The sequence below is a fragment of the Lytechinus variegatus genome, chromosome 16 (assembly GCF_018143015.1).
Source record: "Lytechinus variegatus isolate NC3 chromosome 16, Lvar_3.0, whole genome shotgun sequence".
Taxonomy (NCBI): Eukaryota; Metazoa; Echinodermata; class Echinoidea; order Temnopleuroida; family Toxopneustidae; genus Lytechinus; species Lytechinus variegatus.
The window spans coordinates 10,433,346-10,446,896 of NC_054755.1; positions in this window are offsets into that span (position 1 = coordinate 10,433,346).

Consider the following 13,551-nt stretch of genomic DNA (forward strand, 5'->3'; position numbering starts at 1 on the left):
ATGATGATGATGGTGGTGGTGGTGGTGATAATGGAGGTAGTGGCGATAGTAGTGATAGTTCTTGAGGTGTTTTGGATGATGTTTATGACGACGACGATGATGATGATGATGATGATGACGATGGTGATGATGACGGTGGTTATAATGGAGGTGTTGCAAGAGGCGGTGGTGGTGGTGATGTTGATGGAGGTGATAGTTCTGAGGGTGTTTGGGATGATGAGGAGGATGATGTTATAGAGGAGGAGGTGGTGGTGATTGTTATGGACGTATCATGAACATGATCGAAGATGATGATGATGATGACGACGATGATGATGATGATGATCTGGTCAAGGTAAAGAAATCAAGAAAATAGAAACGTTTGAATTCAATCTATATTCACAAAGAAGCAAGGAGACTGAAAGTGTGCAAATTAGAAATTTCATACTCAGAGAAAGCGAAGGGCCTGAAAACCAATCAGGTGACGTGGCAGTATGAGTTCAATGTCAAGTTTCTTTAAAACAATTTAGATCAGATGAAAGATGAAAGCAACGCTTTGTGCAAAGATTCATTTTTAGTTAAAGAGTTAATCTTCAGTTTTCTCGACCTTGCAACACAATTGAGGGGTATTATTTGATTTGATCAACATGTGGTCAATCAATTGTGATCCTTTTCCCTTATTTTGAACAAAGATTGCCCTGGTTATCCAAATGAAATAGCGAAATATGAATTTCCCTGCAACCAAAACGGCGTAACTTTTCAACGAAAGTATTCCGAGCACAGCACAATTACTTGCATGCAGTCGACATGGTAGAAGTGTTTACTCATCAACTGAGAGTTGTGTCAAAATGTAATCGATCTATCAAGTCGTTCGCGAGCGAGCATGTGTAAAAGGTACGTAAATCAGTCACTTTTCAAAAGTCACGAGTCATTTTTAGAATTAATTTGGTTAGATTTATTTTTTGTGAATGTTCAAGGGTTGTGATTGCTTGTCATCCATTACTCGACCCAGCCGCCCTTATCCTGCCACCTATCGTGTTTTGCACATACTGTTTAAGAAGAGATCTTCGATGTTCAACTCTCCCACATCCCTAAATTCAAAAACATTGATGAAAAAAATGTCTAAGACTTTCCTTAACCAAATAATCTTGTCGATTGTATGTAGAAGCGCAATGGATAATATCAAATTAAAAATTTGGTGAGCACAAACGAAAAAACGGAAACAACTTGATGCTATAATATAATCAGCTATATATAAAGATCGAATCTTAATTTGGTATTTTAAAAAAATCCTCCTGTGAACAGTGAAATGTGTCAATTTAGTTTTTAATGTGCGCTGACTGATGCAATTAGCTAAGTGACGGCATAATGATGAAATGAGTTTACTTTAAAAGAAGTACTTCATCGTTATATGTTTCACTTCGGTCAAATGCGGCGATGTCGCAGTGATCGTTTTCATATTGCCCATACATGAGTTCGGAGTTCATCTACAGTGCGTATCAAAAAAAGGTTAAAATTTGAAAAAGCCCTGGGAATTTAAAATATACAACATGTGTGTAGTTTTTTCCACATATAATCTTGGGTCTCATGTATTTAATGAAAGTAAAAAGTTTTGACAGAATGCTACACTTGAGTGAGCACTGTCCATTTCTGTAAAGCTCGCAGAAATCTGTTTGCGCAGAAATGTTCGTTTTCACGCTGTGTCAAGGGGAAAGGGCGAAATCAAACTTACCCTGCGAAATATTTCTCATACATTTCCCTTGCACTTTTAGTCAATTGAAATAGAATGGATACATTCAAGCATTTTGGAACAATTTTGCCACCCAAATTGAAATTTCAACACTTAGTAAGCACAACCTTTACCCTTTTTGTGCCAGCTGGATCTGAGGACATAACTGAATCTGACCAACAGTTTATGTATCAGACATCTCCAGCATTTTTTCACGAAGTTTTTATCATTTAAAGGGGGTTTCCATTTCATTTTTTATTTAATAGACCCTACTTGTTTCTCCACACTTTTCCCAAGCTTGACAATGATTAACAAAATGAAAGTCAATCCTAAGCCGTTTCATGTAAAGCACAGTTCAGTGTAAAGCAAATGTCGTCACGATGGTATCAGTGTGTGGGGGAGTGGGGTGGGGCGCAATGCACTCTTCAAAGTGTTGTGGGTAAAGAATCAAGTTAAAAAAGATATATTCTAATCACGTGTTCTTCATGATTAAGGTCTACTTTCATTCGCATAACTATTTCAAAGTTCTGCACAAATCATTTTTCACTAACTTTTCAAAGGTAAGCGGTGCTCACTCAAGTGGAAATATTTTTCGACAGTTATATCGTCATTTGCTTAAATGGATCTGTACCAATGTTAAAATGTGGAAAAATCTTCAGGATATTACAAATGTATAATTTTACAGGATTTTTTCGAAGTGTAAACTTTTTTTGATACGCACTGTATAATGGGGGTCAGTGCTGTAATGAATCGCTTGTAATGTCCAGATGATATGGCAATAAAGATCCAAACCTGGCCGAACCATGCAGCAATAAACAACATCGGGCTTGCCTCAAGTCCAAGTTTATAATTCGATGACCTTTCGATGGCACTCTTGGAATATTACCTCATTTGCAATATCTTATTTACCCACTCCCTTGGATCAAGAATCACTTGTCACCATATAAACAAACCTTTCGCTCTAAAAAAAGAAAATAACACATCAATTTAACTTAAAAAAATAAAAATATAAAAATCATATAGTATATAATAATATGCAATAAATAATGCAATATATGAATGGGACCATAAAAATCAACCTGCTTGTAGATTGGTCCTAAATGACAATAGTAACAAAATTTGCAATTAACAACATAAAAATCTAATTTTCAAAAGAAAGACAAACTTCATATGCAGACAAATACATAAAAACACACAGTCACTGTTAAGCACAGTAGCCCCGAAAATGTTATAAATGTTCTATTAAATAAGCTATAATGATGATAAAAATAATACAAATGATTTCTGAAAGGTTTTTCCAGATGTACTTTCTTTTTTGTTTTAGCTGAGAAGCTTTTATTTATCACAAAACAATCACAGTTTACGTTACACACTCTGGCAGAAAATACACATTGTATATGACTTACTGAAAATGAATATAGTCATGATGTAAACTCACAAGCAACCAAAGGGTTGAAAGGAGTTGAAAATTCACAATTTTCATTTTTTACAAGATTAAAGGACACAAATATGTGAACGAATTTACTCCTAGTCAGTAAACTGGATCTTAAAATTATGAATTCAGTACAAAGAAAAGGTCCAATAAATCAGTGTTAAACTAGCCAACAAGCAGTATCTTGTAGAAAAAAAACATTATTTCTATATTCTTCTCTCCCCTTTTTTTCATTGTCATATTCTATGCAATACTCTCATAATAAGACTGGTAATTTAGTATAAAAAAAATCGATTATAATTGTCTGCTTTCATGCATGCCAAGCACTGGCGGATCCAGGGGGGGGGGGCAAAGTCGGCCCGTGCCCACCCCCCCCCCTTTGAAAGGCACAATTAAAATCTGCAATGTAAATGTGCCGTTAAAACAGAAGTATACCCCCCCCCCTTGAAAGTGAAGACCCTTTTTTTTGGGGGGGGCTTGTCAAATCTTTTTGCGGACGAAATGTGCTTAATTTTTATTGAAAACCCTTGTTTTGGAAAATCCTGGATCCGCCCCTGATGCCAAGCAAGAACTACGGGGTAAATACCCACCAATTATCCTCATAACCAAGCAAAAATCAAATACATTCATGAACATTAATCAATGCATTATTTCAATATCATCGTAAATGAATGCATATTCTGAAAATCACTCGATTGAGTGTATATACTCGATGCAGACTGTCGCCTTATACTTTGCATCAACGCATTCCTTTAGTTTGGCATGAAGCCATTTGTGGCACTCTGAACAAAAAACTGTCACTTTTCGCTCAAGCATGAATAAATATCTATTGTTTTTTGTGTCATATGATAAAAGAGACGGTAGAGCACCTATCAATATTAAACAATTGTTTTCCAAAATAAAATGTGATTTTCGCACCTTTTTACAATTGTGTACCAATAATAGGAAGACTGTACCATAGAGATATAGTTAGCCATTAAACATGTTGAAAAATATCGTGTTGCCGTTATTTCATTATATCTTTGTTTTAACTACAAGTCCATCTATTCAGCGTTATTCAACTATGAAATCTCTCTTTTATTTCACTTGTACTTTATGGCCTAATAAGCAATAATAAAGCGATGTCAAATCAAATATATCCAGGGATTATTGCGAGATTTTAACAAAAGTAATAATATCACATAGGTAAATTCAGTTGTTTAGTGGGACGGGTAAGTCTTTTATTCCATCTGAAAATTAAAGTGAGGCTGAGCTATAAAGCCAGGAAAATATTTGTAGGGGGAAATGTTGGCCATGCGCAAGTGAAGAACGTTGTTTTCTTCTTTATTTTTCTTTTCAGTGCTTGTCAAATTTTCCGTGACATAAATCACCTTTATTCTGTAGGATTTTTTTAAATTTTTTATTGTCATATATTTTAGCATAAATCCTTGATTCGTCCCTGGATTAATGATATAGAAAGACGAAGAAATAATAAACATGATAAAGGGGTACTTGAGATTTTAACGTGTTTGACTGACTATATAATAATGATAATAATTAACATCATTTATATAGCGCTTATCACAAAGAATGTCTAGAAGCGCTTAAGGAAAATAAATAGGAAGACAAGAAATTTCAGCTAAAATTAAATTATACATGTTGACAGTTGAAAGTAGACAGCTGAAGCAGCATATACTAAGGACGATCTATTTAACAAAAGGTGAGTTTTTATATATCGTATATATTGCTATTAAGTCTAGACTTTATCATATAAATTTCAGATTTGTATCTTACATTATACCTTGAACCATTCCAAGCATTCCTCAGAATATTGATAAAACTCAAGTTCTGGTTCAATTTTTCTAGAACGTTTTGTGCGGATCAAACTGATGATTTGCCATTTCTACATTATGAATACGACAATAGGTAAGATCATGAACTAATCTATATCAATATTTTTTCCTTCTCCGCTACTTAAATCTTATGAGAAATAGAAATGTATTATCCATATTCAATTAGAATTCAATCCAATGAATATATTTAACTTGGATTAAGGTTTGATTTTTATTGTTTTCAAGTATTCAGCACAAATGCGATGGTTGATGTGTGTACTGAACAGTGTAATACGACAAGCTCTCACTCATTAACTATGCTAGTTGGCCTACTTTGGTTCCTGGTGGGTGTTTCATAAAGTAAGTATTTAAGAGCGACTTGAAGAACGACTGGTGATCCTTTCTTATGGCAAATGGTATATTCATTAGCGATGGTTTTGCGCGTCAGAAAGGATCACCAGTCTTTGTTTATTATCATTTCGAATCTGTAGTATCAATGGATGAATTCAATGGATTAATTGCAAAGTGATGTTTTCTAAACAAGGGGCTCTGCGCGAACAATAAGAAGTTAACAAACTTCAGAACATTTCAATCCGTGGCGCCCCATTTGAAAAAAAGGCGTTGCGACGCCAAACTGCGCCAGAAACTGCGCCAGAAGCCGATGTTGATTTTGACCAGCTAATGAATTATCAAAGAAACCCTGGTAATGAATAATGACCAAAAGTTTGACGCTAGAATATACGTTTAAAGGCCTGGTCACATCGCCCGAGCGTTGTTGGCGCGGTCGTGGAGCGGAGAGAAAAAAAATCATCACCGCTCCCTACCGTTCACCATTTTCGATTTCGATGTTTTTATTTCGTTTTCGATTTTTGTTTTCGATTTTTTCCCAAATTTTGAAAGCGAAATTCGACCCTCTCTCCCTACCGCTCCACGACCGCTCCAACAACGCTCGGACGGTGTGACCAGGCCTTCACACTCTGTATCACAATACACCTTCATCCGTCAGAGGTTTCATTGGCGCAGGTAACAGCGCGATAGTATTAGCGCAATTGCATGATGCTTTATCTTTGCGATCCGGGGGGATGAAATAAAAGTGCCCGAGGCGATACCATAGTATCTAAAATTCATGAGGCCTTTGAATTCTGCAATAACTAAATCCTCGACGTACTGTGATTTATTAAAAAGTTTATACTGTCACATGATGATAATGGACGCTCTTTTCAACGACAATGTCTTAAAGTATGAATATCCTGTTAAAAAAAATAATCCCAACATGGGCTTAATCATAACGAAATTGAATTGAGAACATACCCCCAAATATATGCAAATTCATACTGGACAGACTCCGAAGCCAGGATCGCATTTTCCATCTTTTTTGTTGACAGGAATCAACGGGTAACACTGGGAAGTAATGATGTGCTTGGGTCCGGCTTCCGTGTTTCTTTTTCAATTTCCTTTTATCTTCACGGATTTGGGGAATGTCATTGTCGATTCATGGAAGGATGGAGGCGGGATGGAGGAGGGGATTAGGATAGCGAGCCACATCGAAGAAGACAGGAGGACACCATGTAGCCTCCCGGCGAGAAACGAACGATGGATGCGACGCTGAGGGGCGGTGCGCTCCTAGAGGAGGGGTAAACGATGTTGTTGGATTACCCCCCGATCCGGGCGGATAACGAAACCTATCGGTTTCTTGATACGGAACGATTTTAAAGATGATACGATGATGGAAACAAGGACTTGATAGAGATCTGCTCTCACTCTGCAAATCTAATCCCAAGCTAGTGTTTTCTTTCTTTCGACAGATTTGGTGACTGAACAGATACTGTCGGAAAGAGGGAGGGAAGGAAGGAAGGGGTGGTCTCAATATTCATTGACTTAGCGATAGGGGTATGCTGAATGATCGGTATGGTTTAATCTTGGGGTGATTGGGAATGCATGCACAGGGATATACACCATGCGAGTATGTATTGAATTATGATCCTCTTGAATAATCTTGACGTTTAGTCAGCATTTCCTGCTTTTGAATATGGGTTTCCTTAAAGTTATATGGCTGCAATTTTGATGTTTTGACGTATGTAGGTCGTACACAATACGTACATCATACGTCATTCTATCACTCTAAAAAATGAAGAGCTAATTTAGCTCTTAAAGAGCGTGTATAGTGACTGCACTCATTGGCGGCGGAAGCCAAAAATTTTAGGAGGGGACAACCAAAAATTTTTTGACAAGAAAAAAAAAAGGTTCTCAACCCTAAAATTTTTTTGGGGGACGTAGGAAAATAAATTGACAAGCAAAAAAAAAAAGGTCATCAACAACAACAACAACATCCTCAAATTTATGGGGGACACGTCCCCCCCCCCGTCCCCCGTCCCCCCGCTTCCGCCGCGTGTGACTGCACTTCGGAGTGCTGATTTGTCTAGTTCAAATTTGAAAGCATTTAAAAGCAGCGAAAACGGCCCTTTTCATTGTACTTTAGACTTAAACGTGTTAGTATTCAAATTTTGAGACAGATTGGTTAAAAAAAACCGTGTTGGTGAAATTATGTGTCCGACCGAATGACCGACAAAAAATGCCAAATTAATCGAATTTATTTGTTGAAATCTACCAGAACTTTAGCTGATAATGATCATTATCCCTTTTAAGAGTGTACTTGAATAAAATCAGTGTCGTTATATGTCAAGTGGCAAATCTAGTTGTCCAGGCTTGATGTCTCATTTATAAGGCTTTTATGAACATAATGAAGATAATTATTGGTCATGATGAGTAGGCGCGTACTTCACTAAAACTGTGATATTCATTGTGGCCGTGATGGGCCGTGGCATGATTTCTTTTTAAGATTCTTCGAAATTTGTTAATATGACTGTAAATTACCTATTCTATTTTCGAAAGTATTTCATTTTCATTAATTATTCTTTTCTCTCCTTTTCTTTGTAAAAGGCAAAATAATCACCTATTTATCTGACAGATAATTCCTATAAACAGTGTTTGTATGGATCATTATTGGTGACAGTCTGTATGTATTTTCTAAAGTGCTTCATTATCATTACTTATTCTTTCCCCCTCTTTTTCTTTGTAAACATGCACTGTAGAAAATGAAGCGCTATTTAGCACTTAAAATGCTAATTGTACAGTGCGTATCAAAAAAAGTTTACACTTTGAAAAAGCCTTGGGAATTTAGAAATATACAACATGTGGGTAATTTTTTCACATATTATCTTTGGTTTGGGTCTCATCTATCCAATGAAAGTAAAAATTTTGACAGAATGTTACAATTGAATGAGCATTGTCCATTTTTGTAAAGCTCGCAGAAATCTGTTTGCGCAGAAATGCTCTCGTTTTCACGCTGTATCAAGAGGAAAGGGTTAAATCAAACTTACCCTGCGTAACATTTCTCATAAAATTCCCTTGCAATTATGGTCATTTGAATAAAACGGATACATTCAAACAATTTGTAACAATTTTGCCACCAAAATTGAAATTTTAACACTTAGTAAGCACAACCTTTACCATTTTTGTGCCAGCTGGATCTGAGGACATAACTGAATCTGAACAAAAGTTTATATCAGACATCGCCAGCATTTGTCACTAAGGTTTTATCATTTAGAGTGGGTTTACACTTCATATTTCATTCAATACTTGTTTCTCCATACTTTTCCCATACTTGACAATGATTAACACATTGAAAATCAAGCCTAAGCCATTTCATGTAAATCACAGCTCAGTGTAAAACAAATATCGTCACAATGGCCTTGGTGTGTGGGGGAGTGGGGTGGGGCGCAATGCACTCTTCGAAGTGTTTTCGGCAAGGAAACAAGTAAGAAAAGGTAGAAGATATCTTCAAATAAAGTTTAGTAGCTAAATTCCATGTGTTCTTCATGATTAAGGTCTACTTTTATTCGCATAACTATTTCAAAGTTCTGCGCAAATCATTTTTCACTAACTTTTCAAAAGTAAGTGGTGCTCACTCAAGCGGAAATATTTTTTGACAATTATATCGTCATTTGCTTAAATGGACCTGTACCAATGTTAAAATGTGGAAAAATCTTCAGGATATTACAAATTTATAGTTTTACAGGACTTTTTCTAAGTGTAAACTTTTTTTTGATACGCACTGTATAGTGACTGCACTACGAGTGCTGAATTTCTAGTTTCAATTTGAACTGAAAATCAGCACTCGTAGTGCAGTCACTATACAAGCACTGTAAGTGCTTAATTAGCACTTCATTTTTTACAGTGTGGTAAAAGGCAACATAACCATCAATATTTATCTGAAAGATTATTCCTAAAACAATGTTTATATAGGAACTATTATTGCATGGTGACAGTCTGTATGTATTTTCTAAAGTACCTCATTCTCATTATTTATTTTTTTCTCTCCTTTTCTTTGTAAAAGGCAACATGGTCATCCATTTATCTGTTTATAGGGATTATTATTGGTGACAGTATGTATGCATTGCGTGACTTTATATATCTACATGTTCCGTTAACTCTAAAATCCTAAATCAAGGGAATTTTTATTCAAGTATCAGCCGTAAAACGCCATGTCCAGTACTATGATGTACTCAGTGTTTGCTGTCGTAACATAATCTATATAGGGTCACTTGTACTAGATGCCCAAGTTTTTCACTTTTTATAGACTTCCCCTCACTTTTCCTTTTCCCTTTTCTCTCGAAAAATGGCCTTTCTTTTCTCCTCCTGGGCTGTGTGTATACGATATTCGAGATTTTTTTCTTCTGTTTTTGCCACAGAACAAGGCGAGTATTTGTTGAGTCTCCTATTCATGCGAAGTGACAATAGGTTCACTTCGAATTCTCCCCTTTCTCCTGTGCTTTATTCGGTCGTATTTGCTCGGACCAAGGCCGCGCCGATCACACTTTGAAAGCGCTTCGAGTAAAAGCCATTGACATGTAAATCGCCCAGTATTAGCCTCCATTGTGGCGCTTTCTAAAGACCTTTCAATAGCAACGCCCTCTCTCGCTCTCATTTATTTATTTATGTCATGCGCACCCTCCGCTATTGACGGGTTCATGTATTTTTTATTGTGTTGTTATTTTTCGGTTTTGCCAACCTCCCCAAACCCACGGGTCCTTTATATAATTAATACGCTGAACAAGCTCGGACAATGGCATTGAAAAGGACTTAGTGCTTGCGAAGTTGGGGCTATTCAAAAGTGGTTTGCAGAGGCTTTTGTCCCGCACAATAGCAACACACAACCAAGTACAATGGCCAGCTCGCTTTGAATAGAAAGTAAAGTCTCGAAGAATGCAAAGACTATCATTGTCGGCTATTCAGGCAATACAAAATATAAAGCAATGACGGAGCTCAATGCGTGGCTGTTTCAATAGCGAAATGGAGAGGGAAGGCGAGGGGGGGGGGGGGTAATGAACACCAGTATCGAAGGGAAGTGCATTTTCAGAACATTGTAGCGAGAGTGTGCTAAAAAGGAGAAGAAAGGATTGAGAAATAGGAAAAAAAGTGCACTTGGTTCATGCTGGCAACTTGGCTCGCACAACGTTTTCCTACAAAACGAAATGCGATAAAATAGGGGGAAATTGATGAATAACTTTAGAAATTAGAGCAAAAACGTGAATCCATTTTTCACTTATGTACACTTCTTTCTTTCTTTCATGTTTGATAATTTCGCTTTCGTATTTATGCATTATGTACAGAAAAATACAAAGACATATGATTCAGCGTGTGCATGTAGGCCTATATAGGGTGCTCGTTCTCCATTTTAACCTTCATGGAAGTCCAAGCATATTTGAAAAGAGATTTCTGACAAATGTCCTCAGATCCTGAATGTAAACATGGTAAAAATGGGGGTTAATATGCCACAGACAAATGCAAAAATGCATCAATAGTGCTGCAAACTTGGAATGGGCTAAAATGTACCACTGTTACGTAACAGAATGTGTATTCAAAACCGCTGAAGCGCGATCAATGAAATCTTCATAGAAGTTAGATCATGAAATGAGCTTCCTACTAATGAACATTTATTTGAGAATCCTACCACATTTTAGAATAAATTCAGCCCTATGTCAGAGCTAGGGACATTTTTTTTTTGGGGGGGGGGACGTGCTGTACATCTATTCCGTTTACTGGGTAGCAAAATTAAAGGGTATATATTGATAAAACAGAGGAGCGTATAAGGCCCGGTATAAGGTCATGGCACGAGATGGTATGAGAGTGATACCTCGGTCACATTTGCTCTACGGAGGCCGTACGGCGAGTCGAAAACAGCCGTATTAACATTTTTTGTACCATGCAGCTGCATATTAGTGGTTTGAATTAAAATTAATAAAACGGCTGCTTTCGACTCGCCGTACGGCCGCCGTAGAGCAAATGTGACCGTGCCATTAGAGATCACGACAAGACGAAATCTTGATCGGCGAGATGCCCGAACTCCATCCCTCTATCGCTCGTGTTGACCATCATTTTCAGAAAGGGGAAAACCGGGTTGATTGCAATGGCGATGATGATGATGTTGATTTATGATGATATTGATGGTGGTGATGATGACGATGATGATGATGATGATAATGATGATGATTGATGATGATGATGATGATGACGGTGGTGCTGGTGCTGGTGGTCGTGGGATGACGACGTCTAGATAGCGATGGTGTATATATTGTGGTGGGAGTCGTGATGATAATGGGGGTGGTGGTGGCGATGATGATGATGATGATATTGATTGATATTGCTGTTTGTTTGTGATGGTAATGCTGTAATGATGGTAATGACGACGACGACGATGAAATGTTGGTTTCTCGATGGTGGCGACGACTAGGTGGGAGACAAATTGCCAATTATGCATGTTCATACTTACATTGCATAATGATCCTCATTATTATCATACGCATTACTCATGATGTTGTATCTGTATATTTACCCCCCCCCCTTTACGGAATGAGGCGATAAATTAATTTTCTTATCGGAGATTGGTCAAAGAAAATTGAGAATAAACAAAGACGATTCAAGGATTTTAAAAGTAGAGTAAGAAAAGAATGGACGAGTTATTATGACCGAGGAATATTAATTTTGTGTTTCTTGAAGGCATGCATAATCTACAATGGCTATACCGCTATGGAAATGGAGAGTATCGTTCAAGGTTGTTGCGAAAGGATTGAAAAAAATAGAGTGGAAATATATAAATGAAATAAAAGCACAATAAAGAAAGAAAGCTATTATTGACAAAATATGAAAGAGACACTTTCTCTCGAAACTCAACTTGGAAGTAATTATCCTTGGGCAGCCGAGTGTTCAAGTCTTTCTTTCTTTTTACGCCTAATTTGTCTCCGCTCATTGTCAAACTCTCGCGCTAATTGACTCGGAGTCGGGCTTAAGAGTTTAAAAAAAACGAGATATTCGCCATTCATGATCACGAAGACATTCTTTTGTTTGTCTCACAAACGTATCATTGAGTCGAAAAAAATGAAAAGAGAATGGGGGAAATTATGGTGTAATAGGATATAAGATAGATTCGCTATACGGCAACATAAAGAGAGAGGGGGAAGTACTCGCAGCGAAGATATTTAGCAGGAAAACAGCGAGTGGCATTCCACAGAGAAATGTACACAACCACAATCAAAACGCGTCTTGCAATATTACAGCGATGACCTTCCTAAAAATATAAAAAAATTTTCATGATACGAAAGTGAATATTTCATAAGTGATGTGTTGTCGATCTTCATGATGGTTTTGACATTGGGTTATTCTGTTTTGAATGGAAACGAAAGACAAAATATGATGATAATTCTTCAATCATTGTCCATTATTGTACGTTTAACAAACAGTAAATTATCATGTGCCGTTGACGAAACACTATTAACATTATTTTCGTTTACATCGCGCGTTGTTAGACACGGTAATTTATTCCACCTAAGAATACCATTATTGGATGCTAATGACTTATCAATACAACGTCCCTGTAAAAAAAAACAAATATTTATATTTTATGAGTTCTTTTCCACGTTATGATCCTTTGTATTTAGCTTTGGGTTTCAACTATGACAACAATGAGCAGTAATAATTGGAATATTAATCAGAGCAATATCGCAGGCAATTACACTTTAGTGTAAAGCATAATGACCTCGCTTATAAAAGATTTAAAACTAAATAAACATGTGCAATATCGGCAAAAATAAAAAATGTTTGAACTCACAGAGGTAGCAGTCAGTGGGCATAATTTCAATATCAATCAAATGGATTATTCGAATAAAGGCATATACAATTTAAGGTTTCTTTGGTGTTTTCTTCTTAAATTTTGATTTAACGTTGCACGACTGAAAACAAACAGGTTGCAATTTGATTGTATCGATATTTTGTTATTCCCGTTGCACTTCCTCATGTTAAATTCATATCTTTTCATTTTAACGTGAGTGTTGCTCCATGCTTACTTTCATTTATGATATTCTGTATTTGTATTGAATTGACTACATTAACCCTATATCTAGACGATGGATAAGTTTGTACAACAAAAGTTTGTCCATAATTGATTTTATATTTCTCCCAATCGATGTTTTAACTTTCATTATTTTATATTTCGTGACTTCATTTTTCAAAATACATTTCATGATTCAGGTAGCCCTCCCTCC